Raw genomic sequence first — 5,919 nt, 5'->3', positions numbered from 1 at the left:
AAAAAAATGGGAATTTAATTCACTATTGATACCACTAGTGGGAACAGATTTTTTTGCATCAGGAAATGTTAAAATAAGTGGAAGATAAAGGATAAAAATGCACACTTGAAAGATATTATAAAAGGGGGGAGATTATGCACATTTCAGAATTTAAAAAAGAATAAGGATTTGTTTGTTAGAATAGATGAATGGAAGTATAACCAGTTGTCTCATTTCTTTGCAAATTTACCACAACCATTTAGGGATGTAGGAGAAATGAACCCGTTTGAAAAACTAATGAATGCTGAATTAAGCCCAAAACACATCACCTCTAGGATATATAAAATCCTTGTGGACTTAGATGATGTAGAGCCCCCTGGATATTTAAGTAAATGGGAAAGGGAACTAGGAATAATAATCAACCCTCAGCAAAGGGAAGGTATTTTTAACCTAACACACAAGATAATAAACATGCGCACAGTAGAGCTAAACTACAAATGCTTGGCGAGATGGTATTTAACACCCAGTATAACCCATAAGCAGCAAGGGGAAAGCTCCCCATGGTGCTGGAGAGGATGTGGAGAAAAGGGCAATATGGAGCACATCTGGTGGAGTTGCCCGAGGATACAGGTTTATTGCAGGGAAATAGTGTATTATATCAAGGAAATATGTGGAGTAGATATTCAAGGGGACCCACTGAAATGCTTATTCTACTATTCTGAGCCCATGGCGGAAGTAAATAGGAATACAGTATTGTACCATTGTAATCAGTGCAGCAAAGGGTTTGATACCAAAATTTTGGTTAGTGGCAGAGGTTTCGAGGGTAGTGGATTGGATAGATAGAGTGGAAGGCATTTTCAGAATGGAAGAACTGAGAAGTTTAGAAGAGGATAAAATGGGAATATTCAAAAGAATATGGAGTGGTTGGTTAAATTTTAAAACTGCAGAATCTTATACAGAACTAATTAAAGTAAATGAGGTAGCCTAAGAAATCACAATGAGATTGGTCGGAATAACAAGTTATGGAGAAATGGATACAGATAGAGAAAGATAAGACAATGATGGGGGGATGGGTGGGAGGTGGGAGATGGAGGGGTTATAGAATGTATTTATTCATTTAGAGGAGAAAAGAAAAAAAAGTATATTTTGGAAGATGGAATGTTTTAATGTTGTTTGTATAAGTATGACATAAAAAGTAAAAAAAAAAAGAAAAAAAAAACAGACACTGACTTGTGACAGTATGTAAAAATAATAATAATAATTTAATTTGTATTTTGTTCACATCTTTCTATTATTTTTTTATTTATTACATTATTTTTTTATTTTTTTTACAATTGTGTTTCAACACACTGTCACCAAAACAATACAATGTTATCTTAGTAACATTGATCTACTCTGGGCAAGTGATCATTTTTTTTGACACATTATGATTGCTAATACCAATGTGTTTCATTGATATATGCAATCATTGTTACTGAATGAAACTGATTAATTCAGTCTTTTGTTGTGATTAGCTGTGATTGGGCAAAGCTTGTCACATGATACAGATGAACTGTGATTGGCCCTGTCTGTATCATGTGACTGCTTTGACCAGTCACAGCTAACAACATAATTGTATACAATCGATGGCATGACAGAAAGCCATTCATTGTATACAATTGATATGTGATCTGCTGTGATTGGTCACTGCGGTCATATGACACTGGCAATGGGCCAGTGTAGTGATATGTCACCGGCTGTGTCCCGCGGACACAGCTGGTGACAGATCGCGCCACTGCACGGCCCCTTTTGACAGGATGCCATATGATGCCCAGTCACAACGAGGAGTGTCCCGCCCGGCCGTCAATCTGCTATAGGCCAGGCAGGAATGTGTGTGGGGGGGGCAGGGGGTGTGTCCTATGCCTACATACTTTTGCTAATAGGTGTACCTCATTCCTATCTCAGAAAGTTGGGAGGTATGCACTCTCACCACCTGCAGTGCTTTGTAAGACCTCCTTCTGCTTGATTTTGGGCTTCCTTAGCGAGAGCTGTACTTTAATGCAGAAGCACAAACACAGTATTTGCACAATTACTAAGGCTTGGGATTGCAGACCACCCCCCCCCCCAACCACAACATTCCCCAAATACAACCAATTAAGGAAAAACAATTAAACTTGTAGCGAGAAATGACCGTGGCACCTTATTGGTGTTAAACAATAAATCCATATGTCCATTAATGTGGTTCAACATGCAAAAATTTAACATATCTCTTTATTTGGCTCAGTTATTAGAACTCAAGCCATCTTATACACCATATAACACTGAAACATCCCCACCAGCTGGCCTTGTGAAGGGCGGCTTACCCTAAAGCAGCAGCCATTTCGATGCCATATTGCAGCCCCAAAGTAAAAATGTCCAAGCCAACGTCTGAAAGATGAACTCCGTTCCATCTATACAGACCCGGAATTCCACCCTCCAGATCCACATGCCTGTAAGACAAGCCACCCAATGATGACATGAATTTTGAAGGAACTGTTTTGGCATGAAGGAACTGTTAATTCTCTTCCTCATTTTCTCAAAAGTCTGCATCTGAGGAAAGCATCACCAAGAAAATCTGGGAACAATCTCTGAAAATACCACAGTCATACACAGGGAATATAAGCAAAACCTATGAAAATCCTTTTTAATTTAAACAACAAATCAAGTGTTCTCACCATACCCAAATCATTACCTCCCAGATGGACCACTAAAATAGAAGGCGGGGGCCACACATAAAATAATTGGGACAAATGCCAGTAGAGCTGACACCAGCACAGGCCTCTCACTCCCCTCCAATAGACAGTGAAGGCTTCTGGTAACAATGACAAATTAACACAAGGATGATGCTGAACAGCTGTTTTACAAGCCCAATAAACATATGAGTGTCCTACAATCCAGAAACAACGCTGAGCACCTGCAATGAGTCAAAGAAAAAGGTTAGGTCTTACGTACGTATAACTGAAAACACTTAGACTTTCATCTACCCAAGTCCTTAATAGCCAAGAGGGAAAAACCCAATGTGGAGGCTTCTGATGCTGTGCCAATCTTAAATGAATGGATAGAGAACTTGAAATGCGAAAGGCCCAAATGGTTGAGGCATCTCCGCAAAACGGCATCAAATTGATACTTAGTAAGAGGACACAAATCCGAATGAATCAGAAATAGCCTTGTGCCTAGAGGATGCACAGCAAGGAATTGCTTCATCAGACTCACTGTAAATATAGAAGAATCCCCAACAGAGGTTAACGTTATTCATGCACCCTTCCCCAGCTGCTTGGTCTTCGAGTGTCACAAAAACAGCCTTACCAACAAATCATCCACCACAACATGTTTGGATAACAGTCCTGAAAAGGCATGCTTGGACAACAGAACCAGCTCGGATATTCTAAAGGCACCAAAAAACATCAGGGAAAACATAAGTACATAAGTCGGCCAAGAGCACAACAGAAATAGGTCTATGCTCATCAGGCACAAACTTGGATTTCCGATACCCTTTCAATGTCTGTTTCACCCAAAAAAACTGGGTACAAGAAGAGAGGCCCAATAATTTAAGAAAAAATGAAACTCCAGCCATTATCTTGGTCATATGGCCATAGGAGTATCCACATCGCATCAAAGACGTCAAGAAGGACAAAACAGCCAGTTCAGTGGGAGAATTGGGCAGAAAGCCCCAACTATGCATAAAGGAGAACCACCTCCTCCATGCTGCCGAATAATCAACTCAAGTGTGAGGAGCGACCAAATTCCTTATAGCCTCCTGCAAAAGGTTCATATCAGGTCCCACAGGTGCGATGGACAACTGCAGCCAACCTCGTCCGCCAACCTGGACATCTGAAAACGAGACAACAAATCCGCCAGAGCATTAGCAAAACCAGGGACATACCATGCCTTAATCCAGGTGTTGAATTTCAAAGAAAAAATAAGTGTTTCAAAAACTGTACAACAAACACCGATTTAGAGGACAAGCAATTCACCACAAACATCACCCCCTTTTTATTGGTACTTACCAAAATCTGTTTGTCAGCAAATTGCACAGCCCAGAGCTCCAGAGCCACCACAGGAAACAGTTCCAGCAACACGATATTCCCAGTGGCTTTCTTCCACACCCAAAACTCAGGCCAAGCCCTGTGGCACCAATGCAACCGCCATATCACAGCAAAGCCCCTGGAGCCAGCCACATCCGTTGCCAACAGAAAGTCTTGTGCCAACACAGAGTCAGCCTGAAAAAAGGACCTACCATTGTACACGGACAGTAAATTCACCCAAAAAATCATCCAAATAGTGCACAACGCTATTTCAACCAACCTCCGAAGTAAGCACCCAATGGAGAAAATTGGAAAACATTTAAAAATAAGCATGGGACTGTCAGGGAGCAAGGAGCCAGACACACAAGGAGGTGCAATTAAAGGTAGGTTTTATTTACATAGAAACAAGGCAAGAGTCTATGCAAGTCTGACAGCAACAGCGGATGACTTGGTAGGACAGAAGTTCTCCTGCCAAGGTCGTCTTCCAGGATGATCAAGTCGAGAACCAGCGTGAATCGTAGCCAGAGCCGGGGTCAGAAGCCAGGAGGAGTCTTAGCCAAAGCCGAGTCGGTATCCAGGAGAGCAAAGAGTTAACTGAACAGGAGCTTGCCGCTGTGCAACAGACATGACACAAATGCAATGGACAGCTGCAAACAGCAGACTTAAATGTGATAAGCCGCCACCTCCTGGGAGGAGCTGCAGAGGGCTGAAAGCATAAAGGATCTCACAATGCTTTGCAGACCTAAGATGGATGCCAGCACATGGAGCAGCACAAGCCCTGAGGAAAGGTAGGACCTTGATAGGGATAAAGAACAGCCCATGGTTAAGGCTCTTATCAAAATAAAACCACCATCAAAATAAAACCCCAGGGAATTAAAGGCCGCCAGGGAGATGGGCAACAGCCAGAACGCAGATTTAATATCTGTCTTGGCTAGCAAAGCACCAGGACCGAAGGCGCGAATCCTCACTACAGCATCCTCAAAGGTAACATAGGACACCGAACACAAAGAACCATTGATCTCATCATTCAACGAAGAGTCCTTAGGAAAAGAAAGGTGGTATATCATACAGAAAGCATTAGGTTCCCTGTTAGGAACCACTCCCAAAGGGGAAATCCGAACTTTCTGAAATGGAGGACTATAGAAGGGGCCTGCCAAGCGGCCTTCTGCAATCTCCTTATCAATCTTTTCGCAAACTAACTGTGGGTATCGGAGCATGGACTTTAAATTATCCACCACCTTGCAACCATCAAAAAGGTAGGCAAAGGAAAATCAAAAAGAAACCCATCAAGAAGGAATTGAGCCTTCCCCCTGTCTGTGTACCGATCCAACCATGGGTGCATGCTTTTCAGTCTCACCAGTGTGCAAGCTTTTTGGAAAAATATCCTGCTGAGACAAAGGAGACCTACCCACCTTTTTAGGACATTTAAGCACAGGGTGGGGGCACACACAAAAGAGTGATACTTACATGCTGCATTCCAATGACACTGGGAGTCGTTAAAAGCAAAGCAATAACCTTTCCTAAACGCCAGAACAGGAGCCACCAGACAGACTGCCTAGGCACAAAAGGCTTTTGTGGCAAAATCAAATTCAGCCATAACCCCACATCCTTCATACCCCACTTGAGGGCTGAGTGCACCAAAAAGATTAATCATAACGATACCAACCCTGACCCCCAAAGTTCCTGTAAGCCTCAAAAACATGATCTAAATGTTGATAGAGGCAGCTACATAGATCAGGGTGTTTCTCCACCATTACGCTAGAAAATACACAATAAGCTTGCAGCAATTGTAAAAGGATCTAGGAACAGGCCTCCTCCTATCCTTCTCTCTACCCTCCACAAGCCTATCAGGTCTGCTAGCAAATTCTTTAAAGGCAGAGAGGAAGGATAATATGTC

At 42.2% G+C, this 5,919-nt stretch overlaps 1 pseudogene; it reads right to left on the bottom strand.

Moving 5' to 3' along the window:
• Positions 1–2,317: 2,317 nt before the first annotated feature.
• LOC149456510 (uncharacterized) lies at positions 2,318–5,239 on the bottom strand (annotated as a pseudogene).
• Positions 5,240–5,919: the final 680 nt, after the last annotated feature.

The sequence above is a fragment of the Staurois parvus genome, unplaced genomic scaffold, assembly GCF_062004578.1.
Source record: "Staurois parvus isolate SC_StPar_1 unplaced genomic scaffold, SC_StPar_1.0 ptg000361l, whole genome shotgun sequence".
In the NCBI taxonomy this organism is placed as follows: domain Eukaryota; kingdom Metazoa; phylum Chordata; class Amphibia; order Anura; family Ranidae; genus Staurois; species Staurois parvus.
Note: the sequence above shows the minus strand (reverse complement) of the source record. Positions and strands in the feature narration are given on the sequence as shown.